This window comes from Ochotona princeps, chromosome 8 (genome assembly GCF_030435755.1).
Source record: "Ochotona princeps isolate mOchPri1 chromosome 8, mOchPri1.hap1, whole genome shotgun sequence".
NCBI classification, from domain to species: domain Eukaryota; kingdom Metazoa; phylum Chordata; class Mammalia; order Lagomorpha; family Ochotonidae; genus Ochotona; species Ochotona princeps.
This window is the reverse complement of record NC_080839.1, coordinates 2,178,697-2,203,433: the sequence shown is the minus strand read 5'-3', so window position 1 is coordinate 2,203,433 and position 24,737 is coordinate 2,178,697. Positions and strand designations below refer to the sequence as shown.

At 48.9% G+C, this 24,737-nt stretch overlaps 1 long non-coding RNA gene across 1 annotated transcript in view; it reads left to right on the top strand.

Annotated features, from left to right (window-relative positions):
* Nucleotides 1-9,530: 9,530 nt before the first annotated feature.
* Nucleotides 9,531-24,737, top strand: part of LOC131480909 (uncharacterized) — a 121,693-nt gene continuing 106,486 nt past the window's right edge. The window contains exon 1 of the long non-coding RNA XR_009245881.1: nt 9,531-9,541. This is a non-coding gene — a long non-coding RNA (uncharacterized LOC131480909). The remainder of the gene's footprint in view (nt 9,542-24,737) is intronic.

Here is a 24,737-nt window from a genome sequence, read left to right as displayed (position 1 = left end):
CAAGCATTTTAGCTACTTGGCTATTGCTCTGGGCCCAAATGTAAATAAAACTTTTTTTTAAGATTATTTATTTTTTTTATTACAAGTCAGATATGCACAGAGAAGGAGAGACAGAGAGGTAGATCTTCTTTCTGGTGATTCACTCCTCAAGTGACCGCAAAGCCTGGTGCTACATGATCCGGAGTCCAGAGCCTCGAGCCTCTTCCAGGTCTCCCACATGGGTGCAAGATCCCAAGGCTTTGGGCCATCCTCATCTGCTTTCCTAGGTCACAATCACGGAGTAGGATGGGAAACGGGGCTGTCAGGATATGAACATGCACCCATATGGAATCCTGGCTCGTTGAAGCCGACGATTTTAACCACTAGGCCACTGTGCTGGTTCCAATAAATAGATCTTAACAAGAAAAACAGCAAAGAAGCTTCAGTAATCATTACCTGATTTTTTGTTTGCCTGTAGATATTACAGATGTCACTGTTGTCATTTATTTGTGGAACTCTAAAATCCCAGCCCAGAGTAATCTATGTATTTATCAGATAATGCTTGCCTCTACTTAAATAATAATTTTTACTTTTTTAAAATTTAGATTGTTGCCAGCAAAGGAGATTTTGAAAAGGTCACCAAAGAAAAGAAGTGGTCTAAAGTCGATAGCTGCTTGGGATATCTGCCAGGAAAAGAAACGGGTCTCTCTTCAAAATCTCACTGTGAAAGAATTCTCTACCCATATGAGCTGTTCCAGTCTGGTGTCAGTCTTATGGTGAGTTGCTGCATTGTTCTTAGAATTGGATAAATTGGTCCTGACGTGGTAGCCTAGTGGCCAAAAGCCCCACCGTGCATGTTTCAAGATCCCATATGGGCACCAGTTTGTGTCCCAGTTGCTCCACTTCCCATCCAGGTCCCTGCTTGTGGCCTGGGAAAGCTGTTGAAGACGGCCCAAAACCTTGAGATCCTGCACCCGTGTGGGAGTCCAGGAAGAGGCTTTCTGGCAGTTCAACTGTGGCTGTGTGTTCTCTTGAGGAGTGAACCTGCAGATGAAAGATCTTTCTGTAAATCAGCCTTCCCAATAAAAATAAAACTTGTTGGGGGAGAATGTGTTAAAATTATTTTTTTGTTGGAAAGGCAAGTTTAGAGAGAAAGAGAAAGCTTTTACATCTACTGGTTCACTCCCCAAGTGGCCGCAGTGTCCAGAGCCGAGGCAGTCCAAAGCCAGAAGCCAGGAGCTTCTTCTGGGACTCCCACATGAGTGCAGGGTCCCAAGGCTTTGGGCCATCCTTGACTGCTTTCCCGGACTACAAGCAGGGAGCTGGATGGGAAGTTGGAGCAGCTAGGGCCTAATACTGTGCATATGGGATTCTGGAGCATGCCAGTTAAGGATTTAACTGCTAGACTACTGTGCTGGGCCCCACTTCATTTGTTTTTATTGGTGAATAATGTTCCCTTGTATGTATGTACCTTGTTACTTGTTTACTAGTTGATGAACAGTGGATTGTTCCAGTTTTTTATGTTAGGAATAATAATATGCCTGTTTAGGTATAATGCTTCATGTGGACATATGTGTTCACTTCTCTTAATAGAGTGGATTTGCTAGGTGTTGTGTTACATTTATGTTTATTTTTTCAAAACTGTCAGAATGTTTTCCAAAGTGGCTGAACCATTTTACATTCCCCCCGTTAATGTAGAGGCTTCCAGTTTTTCCATGTCCTGGCAAACACGTGTTGTCCCTTGTTTTGGTTATAACCATTTTATTAGGTATGTACTTGCATTTCCTTGTAGTTTTCATTTGCATTTTGCTAAAGACTATGGAGGATGATTTGCATTGTTTTATGTTCATTTTAGCCGTAAGTGTATCTTCCTCAGTGAAGTGTTTATTGGGTTGGCTTTGTATACTTGTAAGAGTTTGTTATACTAAACGCAAGTCCTTAATTAGATGTTGATTTGCAAAAAGTTTATGCTTGTCTATAATTTATGTTTTCCTTTTCTGATATTATCTGCTTGAAGAATGCTTTGCAGATTCCTGTTTTCCTTTGATGGATTTTAGTTTTCGAATCATTTAGGAAGTATTTTCCTTATTGTTGATTATAGTCATTTATTTGTCTCTGTGTAGAAGTTCTGTGGTTTTAACTTTAGTTCCAAAGCATTTCCTTTGGCGTTCACTTATTCCCTTATTTTCATTTTATTTGGAAGAGAGGAGAGAAAGCTTCCATGTGGTGGTTCACTCCCAGCCTGGGTAAAGCCAGGAACTCAATCCAGATTTCCTTTGTGGGTGACAGGGATTCGAGTACTTACATAGTCATCTGTTGTCTGCCAGGCAGGAAGCTGAGTTAGGAATGGCACTAGGACTTGACCTCAGGCACTGCTGTGTGGGGTGTGGGTCTCACAAGTGGTGTTGTAACTATTGGCTTTTACATCGAGGTTCATGGTGCTGCTTGAACTGTTTATTTTTGTGTTTGTAAAAAATAAGAGGTAAATACGCAGGTTAGTTTTTTGGGATGGAGGCCATATGAATACTCAGTTGTGATGAGCACTGTTTAAAACAGTATTGTTTTTCTGTTGATTTAACTAGGCTACGTGTATTGAGAATCAGTTGACCATAAATGTACAGTATTATTTGTTTTTTTTTAAGATTTATTTATTTTATTACAAAGTCAGATATACAGAGAGGAGGAGAAACAGAGAGGAAGATATTCCATCTGATGATTCACTCCCCAAGTGAGCCGCAACAGGCCGCTGTGTGCCGATCTGAAGCCGGGAACCTGGAAACTCTTCCGGGTCTCCCACACAGGTGCAGGGTCCCAATGCCTTGGGCTGTCCTGAACTGCTTTCCCAGGCCACAAGCAGGGAGCTGGATGGGAAGTGGAGCTGCCGGGATTAGAACTGGCGCCCATATGGGATCCCGGTGTTTTCAAGGTGAGGACTTTAGCCACTAGGCCACGCCGCCGGGCCCGAATGTTCGCAGTGTTTTAACAAAGTGTAATTTTTAGAAATACGGCTGTCAGTTTAACCTAAGAAGTACACATTTAATATTGATAAAATTGTTTGGCATAGTATAAAATGAACTTTTTTTTTTTTTTAATTTTGAGTTTCACGGTGCAATTCCACAGGATCTGGGATTTCCCTTCCCCCTCCTCAAATTCCTACCCACTGATTGATTTTTCCCATATTATTACAATAGGATAGCCCATCATTAGCAGTCATAAGTCCATCAGTCTGTTAATTAGTTAAGTGCGTCCCAACATTGCCGGTACAGACAATGTCAGACAATTCAGCATCCCATTGTCTAGAGCTGTTCACCAGTTTGATTGGGAGTCCATCTTTGATTTGGACATAGAGATGCATACTCATTATATCTTCACATCTGAATATGATAGGCTCTGTTCCCACTGTCACTATACATTCCCCTGAATGAGAAGACATGGAACAAAGCCAACAACAGATATGAAGTTAAAACAAAAAATGTACAGCACCATGGAGTCAAAAAATGTGCCACTGAATAACCAGCACATGGGTGAAGAAATGAGAAAAGAAAACACAAAAGCCTCTTGGGTAAAATGATGCCAGTATGTGATCCATGAGCCAGCAATGAATTTGACAAGAGAAAAAGACTGTTTGGGAGAGATGAAAATAATTTAAAAAAACCCATCAAAACAGAGAGGATACAGAATAGCCTTGGGCTCCTGCACCCGTGTGGGAGATCTGGAGGGGGCTGCAGGTTCCTGGCTTCGGATTGGTGCAGCACCGGCCGTTGAGCTCACTTGGGGAGTGAATCATTGGATGGAAGATCTTCCTCTCTGTCTCTCCTCCTCTATGTATATCCGCCTTTCCAATAAAAATAAGTAAAATCTTAAAAACAAGATGTACATTATCTCCAAGGAGATCCGGGTGCCATCTGCAGCCAGTGGATAGCTCTTAAGGAGCTTTTGAGAAGTTCACAAGTGATGCTGAAATGAATATGAGTGTGAAAGGCCTAGGATACTGAAAATAAGTTGGAAAAGAAGAAAGCATTTGATAAGTTTTGAAACTAATTTCTTGGATTCATATAAAAGCATCAGTGATCAAAGCATGATGATATTGGTTTTAGTACAAACAGGACTATGACACGCAAAAGACATGTTCACTGTTAGTTGGCTTTTTGAATCAGGTAGCAAAGTTATACTGTGCTAATGGATAACCTTTTTTTCTTTCAAATTTAGTTATTTTTGTTGGGAAATCAGATTTACAGAGAGAAGGAGACAGAGAGAAATATGTTTCACTGCTGGCTCACTCCCCAAATGGCTGCAACAGCTGGAGCGGAGCTGATCTGAAACCAGGAGCCAAAGCCTCTTCCAGGTCTCCCAAATGGGTGTAGTGTCCCAAGGATTTAGGCCATCCTCCACTGCTTTTCCAGGGTCCCAACAGGGAGCTGTGTAGGAAATAGGGCAGCCAGAACTTGAACTGGCACCCATAACATCCTGATGCTTGGTGGTGAAGGATCAGCCAACTGAGCCACACACTGGGCCTGGGCACTTTTTTTGTAGATAAACCTCCGACATGGCTGTTACAGAAAACAAAGGAACCTTTATCAGTATCTCCCAACAATTACATGTTTTTGAATCATGGATGCAAAATATAAGTTAACGTGATTAATTTTATAAAGAAAACAGATGAAATTTTAGAAATCCTGGAGTAATCACAGTTTATAGAGAGGGCACATTAACCATTAAATACCAATAAATGACAGACACTACATAATTGTACCATAAATTTAAAAAATTTAAAAAAAGAGAGAGAGGGGAAGATTTTCCATATTCTGGTTCACGCTCTGGGTGACTTCAGGGGTCAGAGCTGGGTTGATTTAAGGCTGGGAGCCAGGACCTTCCTCTGGGACTCCCCTGGGGCTGCAGGGCCCAATGGCTCAGGCCATCCTCCACTGCCTTCCCACACCATAACCAGGAACTGGATCAGAAATGGTACAGCTAGAACACGAACCAACACCTATATGGGATGCTAACAATTACAGGTGAAGGATTAACCTGTTATGCCACCATGCCAGTCCCTCAAGCCTGCATTTACACAATCAGTTAAGAGTCGTCGGATCCAGTACAGTAGCCTTGCATGGGTTGGGATCCCATAAGGGCGCCAGTTCTAATCCTAACCATCCCGTTTCCCATCCAAGTCCCTGCTTGTGGCCTGGGAAAACAGTTGAGGACGGCCCAAAGCCTTGGGACCCTGCACCTTCATGGATGTTCTATGACATATGTCAGGAAAGATTTAAAGGAAATTCAGTAAACTTCAGACGAGTTCTGGACAGTGTCAGAAATAGGAATTAGCCACATTCACCACAGAAGTCACTTTGCCTTCCCCCACCTCCTGCCCCTGAAAACACACTATAGCAAATGTTTCAGACTCCAGCAGCACTGCCTGCCATAGTTGGGCAGAAATCTAGCAGGCTCAGATTTATCTAAAAGAAAGGCATTAGGTGGACATGTGACTGTGTCTGAAGAACTATATGCTAGTAATGATATAGAGGAACTACGTGGGGGGAGGGAATTGGGGAGGGGATAAGGGAATATGGAACTGTATCAAAAATGATAATAATAGTAATAAAATGTAAAAAAAAAAAGGGAGAGAGAGAAAGGCATTAGGGCCCGGGGTGATAGTGTAGTGGTTAAGGTCCTCGCCTTGCACGTGCCAGGATCCCATGTGGGCGACAGTTCTAATCCTGGCATCCCCACTTCCCATCCAGCTCCCTCCCTGCTTGTGACCTGGGAAGGCAGTCAAGGACGGCCCAAAGCCTTGGGACCCTGCATCCTCGTTGGGGACCCGGAAGAGCTCCTGGCTCCTGGCTTTAGATTAGCTCAGTTCCAGCCATTGCGATCACTTGGGGAGTGAATCATCGGACGGAAGACTTTCCTCTCTGTTTCCTCCTTCTCCCTGTATATCTGATTTTCCAGTAAAAATAAATAAATCTTTAAAAAAAAAAAAACAGGCATTAAATAAGGTCCTCAGTGCATCTCTGCCCTTGGCCTGCAGGGCCCAGTCAGCGAGGAGCCCCAGGCTCTGTTGGGCCTCACAGAGCCTCCCCAGGCCAGGAGAGGAAGCACAGCCTGGCGAACTGGGGTCGGGGAGGAGGAAGAAAAGGGTCCACTATGGCGGAGGAATCCTGCGTGGTGCTCCCGCGGAGGGATTGGCCGCAGGGTCACTTCCTGTGAGGTGCTGCGGCCCCGCACCGTCAGTCATCGAAGAAGAAGCAGAGGGAGAGGACGCGTCGCTGGACTCTCCGTGGAGAGCAGTTGTCCTGGCTGAAGATGTGCTGCGGGGCCCAGAGAGGACGTGAGGAGCTCGTGGACTCCAGCTAGCCCTCGTCCCACCTGCTGTCGACCTGCACTGCACCAGGGGAGGGCCTCGTGGTGGCCGCCATGGTGGGCTTGGGGCCGGCTGTGTGCGAGGTGGGGTTGGTGCCGCCCCCAGAGTGCTTATCTTTGAGTCTCGCTGGAGGAGTTCAGAGACCCACTGAGTTTCATCAGCACCATTCGACCTGTGACCGAGAACACGGACATCTACAAGGTAAGACCAACCAAGGTACTGGGGTCCCAGAAGGGGAGGCGGCTTGGCTCTAGCACGTGACCAGGAGTGCAGGTGGCAGCTTTTCCTTGGATGTGTTTTCCTGCTGGGGAGGCAGCGACTTTTCCTTAGGTGCAGGTTACAGCTCAGGAGGCAGCAGCTGGTCTTTGGGTGGGTGGGGGGGATCCAGCGAGGGAGGCAGCGGCTTGTCCTTGGGTGCGGGGTCCAGCTGGGAAGGTGACAGCTTGTGTTTCCATGAGGGTTTCAGCAGGGGAGGAGGCGACTTGTGCTTGGGTGTAGGGTCCAGCTGTGAAGGCTGAAGCTTGTTCTTGGGTGCGGGGTCCAGCTGGGGAGCTGGCAGCTTGACTTATGTGCAAGGTCCAGCTGTGAAGGCGGAAGCTTGTCCCTGGATGCGGGGTGCAGCTGGGGAGTTTGCAGCTTTTCCTTGGAATCAGGGTGCATCTGGGGTGGTGGCAGCTTGTCCTTGGGTATGGGTCCAGCTGGGGAGTCGGCAGCTTGTCGTTGGGTTCGGGTTCTAGCTGGTGAGGAGGTGGCTTGTGCTTGGGTTTCGGGTGCAGCTGGGGAGGTAGTGGCTTGTGTATGGGTGCAGGTTCCAGCTAGGCAGGCGGCAGTTTGTCCTTGGGTGCAGGGTCCAGCTGGGGAGGTGGCGGCTTGTCTTTGGGTGCGGGGTCCAGCTGGGGAGAGGGCAGCTTGTCCTTGGATGCAGGTCCAGCTGCGGAGTGGCAGCTTGTTCTTTTTTACGGGGTCCAGCTTGGGTGGAGGCGGCAGTTTCCTTGGGTGCGTGTCTAGCTGGGGACGTGGCAGCTTGTTCTTGGGTGCTGGTCCAACTGGCGAGGCAGTGGCTTGTCCTTGGGAGCAGGGTCCAGCAGGGGAGACAGTGGCTTGTCCTTGGGTGCGGGCCAGCTGGGGAGGCAGTGGCTTGTCTTTGGCTGCGGTGTGCAGGTGCGAAGGAGGCAGCTTGTCTTTGGGTGTGGGGTCTAGCTGGGGAAGCGGCAGCTTGTTCTTGGGTGTGGGTCCAGGTGGGGAGGCGGCAGCTTGTCCTTGGGTGTGGGTCCAGCTGGGGAGGCAACAGATTTTCCTTAGGTCTGGGTCCTGCTGGGGAGGTGGCAGAATGTCCTTGGGTATGGGTCCTGCCTGGGAGGCGGCAGCTTGTTTTGGATACAGGGTCCAGCTTTGGAGGAAGCAGCTTGTCCTTGGGTGCAGGTCCAGCTGTGGAGGCAGTGGCTTGTCTTTGTGTGCATGGTCCAGCTGGGGAGGCAGTGGCTTTTCCTTGGGTGCGGGATCCAGCTGGGGAGGCGGCAGCATTTCCTTGGGAGCAGGGTCCAGCAGGGGAGACAGTGGCTTGTCCTTGGGTGCGGGCCAGCTGGGGAGGCAGTGGCTTGTCTTTGGCTGCGGTGTCCAGCTGGGAAGGAGGCAGCTTGTCTTTGGGTGCGGGGTCTAGCTGGGGATGCGGCAGCTTGTTCTTGGGTGCGGGATCCAGATGGGGATGCGGCAGCTTGTTCTTGGGTTCGAGTCCAGCTGTGGAGGTAGGAGCTTGTCCTTGGATGCAGGGTCTAGCTGGGGAGGCTGCAGCTTGTTCCTGGATGCGAGGTCCAGCTGGGTAGGTGGTGGCTTGTGCTTTGGTGTGGGGTCCAGCTGAGGAGACAGTGGCTTGTCTTTTCGGTCCAGCTGGGGAGGCGGCGGCTTGTCTTTAGGTGCAGATCCATCTGGGGAGGTGGCAGCATGTCCTTGGGTGTGGGTCCAGCTGGGAAAACAGCAGATTGTCCTTGGATGCGGGGTCCCGCAAGGATGGAGGTGACAGCTAGTCCTTGGTTGCAGGGTACAGCTTTGGTGGAGGTGGCAGTGTCCTTGGGTGTGGGTCCAGCTGGGGAGGCTGCAGCTTGTCCTTGGGTGTGGGTCCTGCTGGGCAGGTGGCAGCTTGTCCTTGGCTGCCAGTTCAGCAGCGCAGGAGACAGTCTGTCCTTGGGTGTGGGTCCAGCTGGGGAGGTAGCAGCTTGTCCTTGGGTGTGGGTACAGCTGGGGAGGCGGCAGCTTGTCTTTTTGTCTGGGTCAGCTGGGGAGGTGGCAGCTTGTCCCTGTGTCTGGGTCCTGCTGGGGAGGTGGCAGCTTGTCCTTGGGTACGGGTCCAGCTTGGGAGGAAGCAGCTTATCCTTGGATGCGGGTCCAGCTGGGGAGGCAGTGGCTTGTCTTTGTGTGCATGGTCCAGCTGGGGAGGCAGTGGCTTTTCCTTGGGTGAGAGTTCCTGCTGGGAATGCGGTGCCTTTTCCTTCCTTGCGGGGTCTTCCTGGGGTGGCGGTGGCTTGTATTTGGGTGCGTGGTCTAGCTGGAGAGGCGGTGGCTTCTGTTGGTTGAGCTGTCCTGCTTGGGAGGTGATGGATTTTTGTTAGGTTCGGGGTCCAGCTGAGGAGGCAGTGGCTTGTGTTTGGGTGGGGGATCCAGTTGGGGAGGCGGCAGCTTGTCTTTCGATGCTCGGTGCAGCTGGGGAGGCAGCAGCTTGTGTTTGGGTGCAGGGTCCAGCTGTGAAGGTGGTGGTTTGGCATAGGCACAGGGTCCAGCGTGGGAGGCTGCAGCTTGTTCTTGGGTGCGGGTCCAGCTGGGGAGGCGGCAGCATTTCCTTGGGGATGGGGTCCAATTGGTGAGGAGGCAGCTTGTGTTTGGGTGCGGGGTCCAGCTGGGGCGGTGGCAGCTTGTGTTTGGGTGCAGGGTCCAGCTGTGAAGGTGGCAGCTTGGACTTCAGCACAGGGTTCAGCTGGGAGGCGGCAGCTTGTTCTTGGATGCGGGTCTGGCTGGGGAGGCAGTGGCTTGTCCTTGGGTGAGAGGTCCTGCTGGGAATGGTGTGGCTTTTGCTTAGTTGCGGGATCTAGGTGGTGTGGCAGTGGCTTGTGTTTGGGTTTGTGTTCCAGCTGGGGAGGCAGCGGCTTGTCCTTGGTTGAGCTTTCCTGCTTGGGAGGCGGTGGCTTTTCCTTAGGTGCTCAGGAGACAGTAGCTGTCTTTGGGTGGGGGGTCCAGCTGCGGAGGCGGCAGTTTGTCATTGGGTTCAGGGTCTAGCTGGGAAGACAGTGGCTTGTCCTAGGATAGGGTACAGCTGGGCAGGCTGCAGCTTGTGTTTGGGTGCAGGGTACAGCTGTGAAGGTGGTGGCTTGGCCATCAGCACAGGTTTCTCCTGCGGAGGCGGCAGCTTGTGCTTGGGTGCGGGTCCAGCTTGGGAAGAGTCAGATTGTTCTTGGGTGCGGGGTTAAGCTTGGGAGGCAGCAGCTTGTCCTTGGGTTTGGGCCCAGTTGGGGAGTCGGCAGCTTGTCCATGTGTTTGGGGTCCAGCTGGGGAGGCGGGAGCTTGTTCTTGGTGTCGGGTCCAGCTGGGGAGACAGCAGCTTGTCCTTAAATGCTGGGTCCAGGTGGGGAGGTGATTGCTTGTGTTTAGGTGCGGGGTCAGCTGGGGAGGCGGCAGCATGTGCTTCCATGCGGGGTCCAGCTGAGGAGACAGTGGCTTGTCCTTGGGTACAGGGTCCAGCTGAGAGCTGGAGGCTTGTCTTTAAGTATGGGTTCCAGTTTGGGAGGCGGCAGCTTGTCCTTGGGTGAGGGGTCCAGCTGAGGAGGCCATGGCTTTTCTTTGGATCAGGGTCCAGCAGGGGAGACAGTGGCTTGTCCTTGTATCAGGGTCCAGCAGGGGAGACAGTGGCTTCTCCTTGGGTGTGGGGTCCAACTGGGGAGGCGGCGGTGGAGCTTGTTCTTGGGGGCCGGGTCCAGCTGGGGAGACAGTGGCTTGTCTTTGGTTGCAGGGTCCATTTGGGAGTCGGCGGCTTGTCTTTGGGTACGGGGTCCAGCTGGGGAGGAGGAAGCTTGTTCTTTCTGCCGGTCCAGCTGGGGAGGCGGCGGCTTGTCCTGTGTGTGCTGGGTCCAACTGTGTAGGCGGCGGCTTGTCCTTGGGTGCAGGGTCCAGCTTGGGAGGCGGAAGCTTGTGCTTGGTGCACATGCAGGTGGGGAGGCGACAGCTTGTCCTTTTCCTTTGGTGTGGGTCCAGCTGGGGAGACAGTAGCTTGTCCTTGGGTGCGGAGACCAGTGGAGCAGGCGGCAGCTTGTCCTTGGGTGAAGAGTCCAGCCTGAGAGGCGGAAGCTTGTGCTTTTGTGCAGTTCCCGTGTGGAGGCCGTGGCTTGTCCTTAGGTGCGTGGTCCAGCTGGGGAGACAGTGGCTTGTCCTTGGGTGCGGGGTTCATCTGGGGAGGTGGCAGCTTGTTCTTTGGTGAGGGTCCAGCTGGGGTGGTGGCAGCAGCTTGTCCTTGGGTAGAGGTCCAGCTGGGAAGGTGGCAGGTTGTCTTTGGCTACAGGTGCAGCTGGGGGTGCTGCAGCTTGTCCTTTTGTGCAGGTCCAGTTGGGAAGGCGGAAACGATTCCTTGGCTGCGGCTCTAGCTGTGGAGGTGGCAGATTGTTCTTAAGTGCGTGTCCAGCTGGGGAAGCTGCAGCTTGTCTTTGGGTGCAGGGTCCAGTTGGGGAGGTGGCAGCTTGTCCTTTGGTGCGGGATCCAGCTGGGAATTCAGTGGCTTGTCCTTGGGAGCTAGTCCAGCTGGGGAGGCGGCTGTGGCTTGTGTTTGGGTGCAGGGTCCAGCTGTGGAGGTGGCAGCTTGTCCTTGGTTGCGGGCTGGAGCTGGGGAATCAGTGGCTTGTCCTTGGATGCGGGGTCCAGCTGGGAGGTGGCCTCTTGTGATTGGGTATGGGGTCCAGCTTAGGAGGAGGGAGCTTGTCCTTGGGTGCAGGTCCATCTGGGTAGGCGGCGGCTTTTCTTTGAGGGGTCCAGTTGGGGAGAAAGTGGCTTGTCCTTGGGTGCAGCGTACAGCTGGGGAGGCGGCAGCTTGTCCTTGGGTGAGCAGTGCTACTGGGGAGGTGGCAGCTTGTCCTTGAATGCGGTTTACAGCAGGGGAGATTTTGGCTTGTCCTTGGGTGTAGGGTCCAGCTGGGGAGGCAGCTGCTTGTCATTGTGTGAGGGGTCCAGCTGGGCAGGCGGCGGCTTGTCCTTGGGTGCGGGGTACAGCTTGGGAGGCGGCAGCTTGTCTTTCCATGCGGGTTACAGCTGGGGAGGAGGCGGCTTGTGTTTGGGTGCAGGGTCCAGCTTGGGAGGCGGCAGCTTGGCCTTCAGCACAGGGTGCACCTGGCTAGGAGGCAGCTTGTCCTTGCATGAGGATCCAGCTGTGTAAGTGGCGCCTGTCCTTGGGTGTGGGATCCAGCTGGGGAGTCGGCAGCTTGTCCTTGTGTGTGGGTCCAGTTGGAAGGTGGAAGCCTGTCCTTTGGTACGGGTCCAGCTGGGGAGGCGGCAGCTTTTTCTTGGGTGCGGGGTTCAGCTAGGCAGGCGGCAGTTTGTCCATTGGTGCGGGGTCCAGCTGGGGAGGCGGCGGCTTGTCTTTGATTGTGTGGCCCAGTTGGGGAGAGGTCAGCTTGTCCTTGGGTGCTGGCTCCAGCTTGCGAGGCGGCAGCTTGGCCATCAGCACAGAGTCCAGCTGGGGAGTTAGCAACTTGTCCTTGGGTGCGGGTCCAGCTGGGGAGCCGGCAGCTTGTCCTGCTTTGGTGGAGGCGGCAGCTTCCTTTGGTGTGAGTCTAGCTGGGGAGGTGGCAGCTCTTTCTTGGGTGCAGGTCCAGCTGGCGAGGCAGTGGCTTGTCCTTGGGTGGGGGACCAACTGGAGTGGCTTGTCATTGGGTGCGGGCCAGCTGGGGAGGTGGTGGCTTGTCCTTGGCTGCAACATCCTGCTGGGGAGGAGGCAGCTTGTTCCTGGGTGCAGCGTTTATCTGGGGAGGTGACAGCTTGTTCTTGGGTGCGGAGTGCAGATGAGGAGGCGGCAGCTTTTCCTTGGGTTCGAGTCCAGCTGGGGAGGCGACAGTTTGTCCTTGGGTGCAGGTATAGCTTGGGAGGTGGCAGCTATTCCTTGGGTGCGGGTCCAGCTGGCGAGGCAGCAGCTTGTGCTTGGGTGCGGGTCCAGCTGTGGAGGTAGGAGCTTGTCCTTGGATGCAGGGTCTAACTGGGAGGCTGCAGCTTGTTCCTGGATTCGAGGTTCAGCTGGGCAGGTGGTGGCTTGTCCTTGGGTGTTGGTTCCAGATGGGGAGACAGTGGCTTGTCTTTGTTTGCGGTGTCCAGCTGGGGAGGCGGCCGCTTGTCCTTGGGTGCAGGTCCATCTGGGGAGACCATGGCTTGTCCATAGGTGTGGGTTCCAGCTGGGAAGGAGGTGGCTTGTCCTTGGGTGCAGTTCCAGCTGGGAGGTAGAGCTTGTCCTTGGGTGCCGGGTCTAAATGGGAGGCGGCAGCTTGTCCTTGGGTTCGGAGTCCAGCTGGTGAGACAGTGACTTGTCCTTGGGTGCAGGTCAGCTGGGGGAGCGTCAGCTTGTTTTTGGGTTCGGGGTCCAGCTGGGGAGGCGGCAGCTTGTCTTAATGTGTGGGGTCCAGCTGGGGCGGCGGCAGCTTGTCCTTGGATGCGTGGTCCTGTTTGGTAAGTGGCAGCTTTTCTTTAGGTGAGGGTCCAGCAGTGGTGGTGGCCACTTGTCCTTGGGTACAGGGTCCAGCTGTGGAGGAGGTGGCTTGTTTTTGTTTGCGGGGTCCAGCTAGGAGGCGACGGCTTGTCTTTGGGTGCGGGGTCCAGCTAGGAGGCGGCAGCATGTCCTTGGGAGCGGGGTCCAGTTGGGGAGAGGGCAGCTTGTCTTGGGTGCGGGGTCCAGCTGGGAAGGCAGCAGCTTGGCCATCAGTACATGGTGTAGCTGCGAGGTGGCAGATTGTCCTTGGGTGTGGGTCCAGCTGGGGAGGCGGCAGATTGTCCTTGGATGCGGGGTCCAGCTTGGATGGAGGCGGCAGCTTGTCCTTGGGTGTGTGTCTAGCTGGGGAGGCGGCAGCTTGTTCTTGGGTGTGGGTACATCTGAGGAGGTGGAGGCTTGTTCCTGAGTGCGGGGTCCAGCTTGGGTGGAAGTGGCAGTTTCCTTGGGTGCGGGTCTAGCTGGGGAGTTGGCAGCTTGTTCTTGGGTGCGGGGTCCAGCTGGGGAGCTGGTAGCTTGACTTATGTGCAAGGTCCAGCTGTGAAGGCGGAAGCTTGTCCCTGGATGCGGGGTGCAGCTGGGGAGTTTGCAGCTTTTCCTTGGAATCAGGGTGCATCTGGGGTGGTGGCAGCTTGTCCTTGGGTATGGGTCCAGCTGGGGAGTCGGCAGCTTGTCGTTGGGTTCGGGTTCTAGCTGGTGAGGAGGTGGCTTGTGCCTGGGTTTCGGGTGCAGCTGGGGAGATAGTGGCTTGTGTATGGGTGCAGGTTCCAGCTAGGCAGGCGGCAGTTTGTCCTTGGGTGCAGGGTCCAGCTGGGGAGGTGGCGGCTTGTCTTTGGGTGCGGGGTCCAGCTGGGGAGAGGGCAGCTTGTCCTTGGATGCAGGTCCAGCTGCGGAGTGGCAGCTTGTTCTTTTTTACGGGGTCCAGCTTGGGTGGAGGCGTCCGCTTTTCCTTCGGTTCGGAGACTAGCTGGGAGGCGGTCTCTCGTCCTTGGGTACAGGGTCCAGCTGAGGAGGCGGCGGCTTGTCTTTATGTGTGGGGTCCTGCTGTGGAGGTAGTACCTTTCATTGGATGAGGGTCCAGGTGGAGTGGTGGCAACTTGTCCTTGGGTGCAGGTTTAGGTGGGGAGATGGCAGCTTGTTCTTGGGTGCGAAGTCCAGCTGGGGAGACAGTGACTTGTTTTTGGGTTCGGGGTCTAGCTGGGGAGCGGCGCCTTGTCCTTGGGTGCTGAGTCCAACTGGGTAGGTGGCTGCATTTCCTTGGGAGCAGGGTCCAGCTGGGGAGGTAGCGGCTTTTCCTTTGATGCGGGGTCCAGCTGGGGAGTTGGCGGCTTATCGTTGGCTGTGGGATTCATCTGGGGAGGCGGCTTGTCTTTAGTGCGGGTCCAGCTGGGGAGGCCCAGGCTTGGCCATCAGCACAGGGTCCAGCTGGGAAGGTGGTGGCTTGTCCTTTGATGTGTGGTCCAGTAGTGCCGGCCTCGTCTGGGCCTTCTGTGCAGCGTCCAGGAAAGCCTCCTGTGGCTTGATTATCTGCACAGCTTCCAGCTTGAGGGCAGGTGATATCTTGGTTATTGGCGGTGTCTGTGAGCACAGGCCTCTCCTTCGGCCTGCATTGGGATTTTTAAAGACAGGTGGCGACTTGGTCTTCTTCTTGAAGTTCCCATAGGCTAGGGTAGCTTGGCTATTAACTCAGGTGCAGGAGGGGAGGTGGTCGCTTGCCTTCATGCAAAATTACTGAGGTTGGGCCATGACTTAGCACTCAGTGCTGGTTCCTGGAGGTGAAGTTGCAGCTTGGCCTTCTGCCATCCCAGGGTGTTGCCTGAGTGGTTTGGGCAGTTCTGGCATTTTGTTAGCTTTATTGCATCAGGGTTGGGAAGATCTTTTCCAGATCCGCTGGCTGATCAAGTCCACCTTAGTGCATCCCCAGACCGAGGCACTTGCTGCAAAACTTGACCAGGTGAATGTTCTGTTCTGTTCTGCTTTCCATTTCCTGATGTGGCACTTGAGGTCCCCAGCTGGCCTAGATGAGCTGGCTGCCATGGTGCATTGGGGTACACTGTCCAAACACCGCACAGGTCTCAGCACCTGAGGAGGCCCTGTCCCCATTCTTGGGCTTTCATGAGTTTGTTTCTCTGCTTTTGAGTACACTAATGCTTGTCATTTTGGATTCCTTTTAGGACAACTTACCAGTCTCTTGTAACACGAGAGGAAGGGAGTGAAAGAGAGAAGCAGGGAATTGGATACAAAGTGTAGCAGCCGGAGCCTGAAACCGTCAGCCTTATGGGGTCCTGGTGCTTGCAAGGTGAGGACTTAGCCATTGAGCCATTGTACCATGCCCTGGTTCTCTCTCTTTCTTTTTAAGATTCACTTATTTTTTTCTTTTCGAGTAACACAGAGAGAAGGAGAGACAGAGATCCTCTATCCGACATCAGATTTGCCAAATGACCATAATAGCTGAGGCTGAGCCAGTCCTTCTGGGTCTCCAGTGTGAACTCAGGGGACCAAGGACTTGATCCTTCCTTTATTGCCTTCACAGCCACAAGCCGGGAGCTGGATGGGCAGTGGAGCAGCCAAGACACCAGCTGGCACCTGTATGGGATGCCAGCGCCACAGGTGGAAGCTTAGTTTACTGTGCCATAATGCTGGCCCCCGTTTTATCACATTTTTGTTGAGTTTTTGATTAAGTCAATTATTCCAGTGATTTGTTTTCACTGAAAATTTCATTCTCTCTCTTGTTCTCTGGATGAGTGGTTTTCTAGATATAAGTAGTAAAAAGTCAGAGTTTCTGCTACTATTCTGGTTAAAGTGTATGCGAGGGCTAGTGTTGTGGTGCAGTGCGCTAATCTAATATTTGTAATGCCGACATCCCACATGGCCATGTTGCTGTTTGCTGGAGTTATCTTTACTGCTCCCTGCAGATTAGCTGTTTTTAAGGTCAGCTATTAGCCTAGAACCTCTGTGCTTTCCTTTTGCTTCTTTTTTTGTTGCAGGTCTTTGTTTTCCTTGGTTTATTATGTTTTTGATGGATGGCTTCTTCTAGTCTAATGAGAAAGAAGGTCAGTGGGAAATGAATTAGAAACTTGCTTCTTGAGGCCTGTGTGGTGTTGTGGATGAAACTGCTGCCTGTGTTGCCAGTGTGAGTCCTGACTGCTCTGCCTTCATCCAGCTCCCTGATAATGACCAGAGGGGACAAGTTGAAGATGGCCCAGTTCCTTAGATCCCTGCACCCATGTGGAGACCCAGACGGAGTTCCAGCTTCTGGCTTTAGCCTGGCCATTTTGGCCAGCTGGGGCGTGGACGAGTGGATGGAAGAAATGTGTCTGTCTCTTCCCTGTGTGTTGCTTTTAGTTTTAACATATACGCATACATGCATATTTTTAGTAAAAAGAATCTTGCTTTTGTGGAGAGCTCTTGTCTTTAGTTTGGTGATGTTTAGAAATTGAAATGATGTGAGACTGAGTTGGGTTCGTGATGAGTCGAGTTGCTGCCTGCACAGCCACCAGCCCGTTGCTCAGGTCCTGGCTGTGCTACTCCATCCAAGCCCTGCTGGTGGCCTGGGAAAATCAGCGGAAGATGGTCCAGGTTGTTGAGCCCTTGTCGCCCATATATAAGACCTGGATGAAGCTCCTGTGGATGGAAGAGCTCTTCTCAGTCCACTTTCAAAGAAGAGTATAAATTTTAAAATTAAATTATGGACCATTTTAGTTCAGTGAAATGATGTGAACGCTTATTTGTTTCTTTGTTTCTATTATTGCTGCTGCAAGTGTATGCTAATTCTTATTGCATTGTGATTTTTTTGAGCTGCAGAGAATCAGAAACAGGGAGACCTCCCTTCCACTGATCGCTGTGCACATGTCTGCAGTTGCTGCTGCAGGGCCCAGCCACATCCAGAAGTCAGGAGCTCAGTCTGGGTTTCCATGTGAGTGGAACCCGGCAGCTGAGCCTCATCTGCTGCCTTTTATGTTATATGTTATGAAGATGTTAGTTAGATACAGAAATTAGTCTGGTGTTCAAACCAGGCAAGGGGTACAAATTGAGTAAATCTGTTTAATGTCTAGTTTCAGTGTAGGCACTATAATATGAATTAAAATTTAGAGTTTAAAACTTTTGAGAGGGGGTCCAGTATGGACCTAGTGGCTAAAGTCTTTGGCTTGAATGTGCCATGATCCCATATGGGTGCCGGTTCTAATCCTGTTAGCTCTTCCATTCCCCTGCTTGTGGCCTGGGAAAGCAGTCAAGGACGGCCCAAAGTTTTGGGACTTTGCACCCCATGGGAGACTGGGAGGAGTCTTCTGGCTCCTAGCTTTGGAATATTGGCTCAGTTCCAGCCGTGGAAGCCTCTTGGGAAGTGAATCAGTGAATGGAAGATCTTCTCTGTCTCTTCTCCTCTCTGTAAATCTGACTTTGCAATAAAAATAAATAAACCTTAACAAACAAACAAACAACAACAACAACAACAACAAACATTGAGAGGGACTGGCATGATGGCTCAATGACTAAATGCTCACCTGGAAGTGCCAGGATCCCTTGTGGTTGAGTGTGTCATGGTGGCTCTACTTCCCATACAGCTCCCACTTGTGGTCTATGAGGAAGAGGGTGGTTCAAAACTTTGGAAACTTATGCCCCTGTGGCAGACTCAGAAGAAACTTTTGGCTTGCCTCAGCTGTTGCCATTATGGCCACTTGGGTAATGAAGCAGTGGATGAAGATCTTTTTTGCCTCTCTTTCTCAATCTAAATCTAATCTGCCTTTCCAAAAAATAAAGGTTTTTAATTAATTATTCTTTAGGAAAGTCAGATATACAGAGGGATGGAGAAACAGAGGGAAAGATCTTCTGTCTGCTGTTTCACTCCCCAAGTAGCTAAAATGGCCAGATCTAAGCCAGTCTGAAGCCAGGAGCTTCTTACAGGTCTCCCACACGGGTGAGGATCCCAAGGCTTTGGACATCTTTGACTGCTTTCCCAGGCCACAGGCGGTGAGCTGGATGGGATGTGGAGCAGCCAGGACATGAACCAGTGCTCATATAGAATCCAGGCATATGCAAGTCAAGCACTTTAGCCACTAGCCTGTCTCTCTGGGCCCCAAAACAAATGTATCTTTTTTTTTAAAGATTACTTATTTTTATTACAAAGTCAGATATGCACAGAGAAGGAGAGACAGAGAGAAGATGTTCTGTTCGGTGATTCACTCCCCAAGTGACCGCAAAGCCTGGTGCTACATGATTTGAAGTCCAGAGTCTCGAGCCTCTTCCAGGTCTCCCACATGGGTGCAAGATCCCAAGGCTTTGGGCCATCCTCATCTGCTTTCCTAGGTCACAATCACGGAGTAGGATGGTAAACGGGTTGTCAGGATATGAACATGCACCCATATGGAATCCTGGCTCGTTGAAGCCGACGATTTTAGCCACTAGGCCCCTGCGCTGGTTCCAATAAATAGATCTTAACAAGAAAAACAACAAAGAAACTTCAGTAATCATTACCTGATTTTTTTGTTTGCCTGTAGATATGAGAGATGTCATTGTTGTGAATTATTTGTGGAACTCTAAAATCCCAGCCCAGAGTAATTTATGTATTTATCAGATAATGCTTTCTTCTACTTAAATAATAATTTTTACTTTTTTAAAATTTAGATTGTTGCCAGCAAAGGAGATTTTGAAAAGGTCACCAAAGAACAGAAGTGGTCTAAAGTCGATAGCTGCTTGGGATATCTGCCAGGAAAAGAAACTGGGTCTCTCTTCAAAGTCTGACTGTGAAAGAATTCTTTTCTCATATGAGCTGTTCTAGTCTGGTGTCAGTCTTATGGTGAGCTGCTCCATTGTTCTTAGAATTGGATAAATTGGTCCTGACGTGGTAGCCTAGTGGCCAAAAGCCCCACCGTGAATGTTTCGGGATCCCATATGGGTACCAGTTTGTGTCACGGCTGCTCCACTTCCTATCCAGGTCCCTGCTTGTGGTCTGGGAAATCAGGCCCAAAACCTTGAGATCCTGCACCCGTGTGGGAGACCAGGAAGAGGCTTTCTGGCAGTTCAGCTGCGGCTGTGTGTTCTCTTGAGGAGTGAACCTGCAGATGAAAGATCTTTCTGTAAATAAGCCTTCCCAATAAAAATAAAACTTGTTGGGGGAGAATGTGTAAAAATTGTTCTTTGTTGGAAAGGCAAGTTTAGAGAGAAAGAGACAGCTCTTACATCTGCTGGTTCACTCCCCAAGTGGCCGCAGTGTCCAGAGCCGAGGCAGTCCAAAGCCAGAAGCCAGGAGCTTCTTCTGGGACTCCCACATGAGTGCAGGGTCCCAAGGCTTTGGGCCATCCTTGACTGCTTTCCCGGGCTACAAGCAGGGAGCTGGATGGGAAGCTGGAGCAGCTAGGGCCTGAATGGTGCCCATATATGATTCTGGAGCATGCCAGTTGAGGATGGGAAGTGGAGCTCCCGGGATTCTTACCGGCGCCCATATGGGATTCCGGGGCATTCAAGGCGAGGACTTTAGCCGCTAGGCCATGCCTCCGGGCCCTAGAATGTTTTTCAAAGTGGCTGAACCGTTTTACATTCCCCCCATTAACGTAGAGGCTTCCAGTTTTTCCATGTCCTGGCAAACACGTGTTGTCCCTTGTTTTGGTTATGGCTATTTTATTAGGTATGTAGTCGCATTTCCTTGTAGTTTTCATTTGCATTTTGCTAAAGGCTATGGAGGATGATTTGCATTGTTTTATGTTCATTTTAGCTGTGTTTGTATCTTCCTCAGTGAGGTGTTTATTGGGTTGGCTTTGTATACTTGTAAGAGTTTGTTATACTAAACGCAAGTCCTTAATTAGATGTTGATTTGCAAAAACTTTATACTTGTCTGTAATTTATGTTTTCCTTTTCTGATATTATCTGCTTGAAGAATGCTTTGCAGATTCCTTTGATGGGTTTTAGTTTTCGAATCATTTAGGAAGTATTTTCCTTATTGGTGACTATAGTCATTTATTTGTCTCTGTGTAGAAGGTCTGTGGTTTTAACTTTAGTTCCAAAGCATTTCCTTTGGCGTTCACTTATTCCCTTATTTTCATTTTATTTGGAAGAGAGGAGAGAAAGCTTCCATGTGGTGGTTCACTCCCAGCCTGGGTAAAGCCAGGAACTCAATCCAGATTTCCTTTGTGGGTGACAGGGATTCGAGTACTTACATAGTCATCTGTTGTCTGCCAGGCAGGAAGCTGAGTTAGGAATGGCACTAGGACTTGACCTCAGGCACTGCTGTGTGGGGTGTGGGTCTCACAAGTGGTGTTGTAACTATTGGCTTTTACATCGAGGTTCATGGTGCTGCTTGAACTGTTTATCTTTGTGTTTGTAAAAAATAAGAGGTAAATACGCAGGTTAGTTTTTTGGGATGGAGGCCATATGAATACTCAGTTGTGATGAGCACTGTTTAAAACAGTATTGTTTTTTCTGTTGATTTAACTAGGCTACGTGTATTGAGAATCAGTTGACCATAAATGTACATTATTTGTTCTTTTTTTTCCCACTCCAGATATTTTATTTTTTAATGTAGTCCAAGATTGTTGTATTCAGTAATAAAATGAACAGAAGAAGACTAGATCCAAGTCATAATTCTGATGAATAACAAAGAAAACAGATTTTGTTATGCCTTTTTCTTCACTAACAATGAAAATTACATCCTGAAAGACAATCCTAAAAGATAAAATGGCATCACCCTCTTTTCAAACAAATAACATTGCTAACATATAATGAATTTACTTTCATCTTGAACTTCAAAATTGCCTCTTTTTTTAAATGCCAGATCCTCCTTTGTCTTTTCATGAGGAGTCTATATTTGTGTCCAAGTTTACAATCTTGCATTTAACTTCATGCCAATGAACCTCTGTGTTTCCTAGGTTTTTATTTAAGGTTAAATTAAGGTTCAAAGTTTATAGTAGTGAACTCTGCATTCTCATACTTTTCGAAAAACATTACACTTTGTTCCTTCTAGTATTCCAACTGTTTCATTTTCATTACGTTTGGCCTCATTCATTGTCTTCTTCTATAACATGTTTTCCACTTGGAGAGTAATGAATCACTCCAAGAATAAACTCATTACTATGCCAACTAATTCCTTAATGATGTAAATTTTTGCTGATGGTATATGGGAAGGGTCTGCCTAAGAAGTTGAACTAGGCCGGACAGCAAGATGCTGGACTCTATGTTTGGTATATGCTTGCAGTGAGGGAATCTCAACTGAGCTTGAACTGTGGTTATGTAACAAGGTGGAGGAATCCACCATGGTGGGAGGGTTTGGGGAGGGGTGGGGAGAATCCCAGTACCTATGAAACTGTGTCACATAATACAATGTAATTAAATAAAAAATAATAGAAAATATAACACTGATGATAAATGGAAGAAAAACAAACAAAATTTATATAACACCTGCTTGATTATTGTTAAACTCATAAAGAAGATCAAGCATTACAAACTGGCATTTGTCAAACTAGCAACCTAATGAAAAGCCTGTCAGGGACAACAGGTGAAACAAAGAATGAGGGAAAATATAGTTTACTGAAATTGGCGGGTTCTTATTACATAGCAAAAATGTGCATAAACTAAATTTATTTTACTTAATTTTAAAAAGATTTATTTATTTTGATTGGAAAGGCAGATAGATATGCAGAGGAGGAGAGACAGAAGGGAAGATCTGTCTGCTGATTCACTCCCCAGGTGACCACACTGGCCAGAGCTGAGCTGAACTGAGCTGAACTGAAGCTAGGAGCTTCTTCCAGGTCTCTAGCATGGGTGCAGGGTCCCAAGGCTTTGGGCAGTCCTCGACTGCTTTCCTGGGCTACAAGCAGGGATCTGGATGGGAAGCGGGACTGCTGGGGTACAAACCGGCGCCCATATGGGATCCTGGCGCGTGCAGGGTGAGGAGTTTAGCCACTAGGCTACCACGCCGGGCCCAAAATAGACTTTTATAAGATATATTCTAGGCATAGATTTGGTATAGAGCTCAGTTGAGCAAATTTACCCATCCTTTTTAGTATTTGGGTAGTATGAAAAGTGCAGATAGTATTTACTCTCTTCATACATTACAATTAGCTGTGAAGGCATAACAATATTAAATGCCATAAAAAAAAGATGGTAGGGGAATTTCAGGGATCTTCAAGAAGAGAACTCATTCCCTTGATGAGACTTAAGTTTCCCTTTAAAGGTACAGGAAAGAGATAGTAGAAGACATATAGTGTCTGTATATTAGAGAAATTATACATTTGTGTAATAGGTATTTGATGTGTGTGTGTGAAGGGGGGTGTGTAGTAGGGGCAGGAGGGAGCAATAAGCCTACCAGAAATTTCAGATGTTCTATTTATTTTCATATTTTATTATTGATAAGGCTATTATGAAAAACATTAGGCTTATGTGCATAGAGAAACAAACTTAGCCACTCAGGAATATCTGTGCAGTCTTGGCAGCTTTACTTTAAATAATATTCCAAATTCAATTTTTCTTCGTGTTTGCGTCTCCCAAAGTGTCTCAGTTTCCCACAAGACTGATGATTTCAGCAATAGATTCAGAAAAAAATGGAAATAACAAAAAAGAAAACTCTAGTATCTTACATTTTCAAGAGAACCAACAGAGGAAGAATTAACAGCTTGATCTCATTGGTATACTCCTCATTCAAAATGAAAAAAAAAATAGATGTTTTGATATTTTGATTCTTTTATAATGAGGTAAATTATTTAGATCATACATTACCTAGCCAATGTTTGAGCAGATATACTTTTTTAAAAAGATTTATTTATTTTATTACAAAGTCAGATATACAGAGAGGAGGAGAGACAGAGAGGAAGATCTTCCATCCGATGATTCACTCCCCAAGTGAGCTGCAACGGCCGGTGCGTGCCGATCCGAAGCCGGGAACCAGGAACCTCTTCTGTGTCTCCCACATGGGTGCAGGGTCCCAATGCATTGGGCCATCCTCGACTGCTTTTCAAGGACACAAGCAGAGAGCTGGATGGGAAGTGGAGCTGCTGGGATTAGAACTGGTGCCCATATGGGATCCCAGGGCATTCAAGGTGAGGACTCTAGCCACTAGGCCACGCCACCGGACCCAATGTACAGTGTTATTTCTAAAGTGTTTTGTTGTATTGGATAGAGATGGTCTTCCCCTACCGCCAATCCTGAGTCAGTCTATGGTTTTGTAGATTTTTGTGTGGTTTTGATTACCTTCAGTCAATTGCATTAAAATGTTGCATGGAAAATTCCAGTATAATTGGTTTGTAAGTTTTTGGTTGACTGGTATTCTGATTGGTGTGATGAAATCTTGCTTGTGTGGGTCACTGTCCTGTCTGGAATGGGATTTGTTCCTTGCCCCTGTTCAGCATCCGTCTTAATTATCGAACTGGCTCTCATGGCATTCCAATGCTGGTAACCAGGTATGCTTTTCTTCTTCTTTTTTTTTTTTTTGAAGCCTTTTATTTTTTGGGAAAGGTAGAGTAATAGAGACACAGAGAAATATCTTTTGTTCCTGGGTTCACTTCCTAAGTGGCCACAATTGCTGCAGCTTAACTGATCCAAACCCTGGAGTCCAGAGCCTCTTCCAAGTCTCCCACATGGGTGCAGGTCCCAAAGGCTTTCTAAGGCTGCAAACACGGAGCTGGGTGGGAAGTGAAGCAGCTGGGACACAAACCGGTCCCCATATAGGCTCCTGACACATGCAAAGTGAGGATTTAGCCACTGAGGAATAGCATCAGGCCCCCCCAGATATTCTCTTATTTTACAAAAATGATCCCAAAATACAGTAATGATGTTGGTAATTTGGATATGCTCAAGAGAAGTTAGGATGTGTTTTCTCTCACAGGAAAAGTGAAATTAAAATAAGATTTTTTTTAGATCAATGACTACATTCACCTAAGTTTTATTGTAGTATGTTATTGTGATTATTCTATTTAATAATTTTAATCTGATACTGTGCCTAATGTATAAACCAAAGTTTCATAGAAAAATACTTACCTTTCTTCTATTCAAACATCCTTTGGTGGTTTTGGAATAGCTACTCTGTGCTGTGTTCCTACTGTAAGTCTGTGCAAATCTCAGTAACACACTACTTTGAGTACTGTAGCTTTAAAATAACTTTGGTATCTGGTAGTGGGAGTCCTGTGTTTTTTTTTTTTCCAAGTTTCCCAGCCCTTTATGCTTCCACGTGAATTTTAGAATGTTTGAATTTCTACCGAATAAAAAATTCTGAAATTTTGATAAGGATTTCCTTTTGTCTGTAGATGAAATTGTAGTGGAATTGTCATCAGGTTTCATGAAGTTTTAGGAGGTTTATTGGGAATGTGTTGTTCTCCATTGTGAAGCCTGATTTTTCTCAGGAAACTTTCTTTGCTGTGTTCTTTTAGGGTGTACATATGCCTAATTTGGATCTTAAGGAAAAAGTGGAACCTCACGTTCTTCTGACTGATACCCAGAGTTCCCCAGATGCTGGCACCAGGATGAATCATTGGCCAAAGATGAGAGGACTCCTAAACTCTCAGGTATCAATGCCCATAAGCCATTTTTCCCAAGAGTTTTGGTTTCCTTGACTCTTGAAGAACAGCTGACTGGTTATGGGAGACCATTTGTGTAGTGTTTAAAACTTTAAGAGATATTGTCTTTTCTTTGAGATGAGTTCTAGAAGAAATTGTGAAAAATCCTTTTTTTTTTAAAAGGTTTATTCAT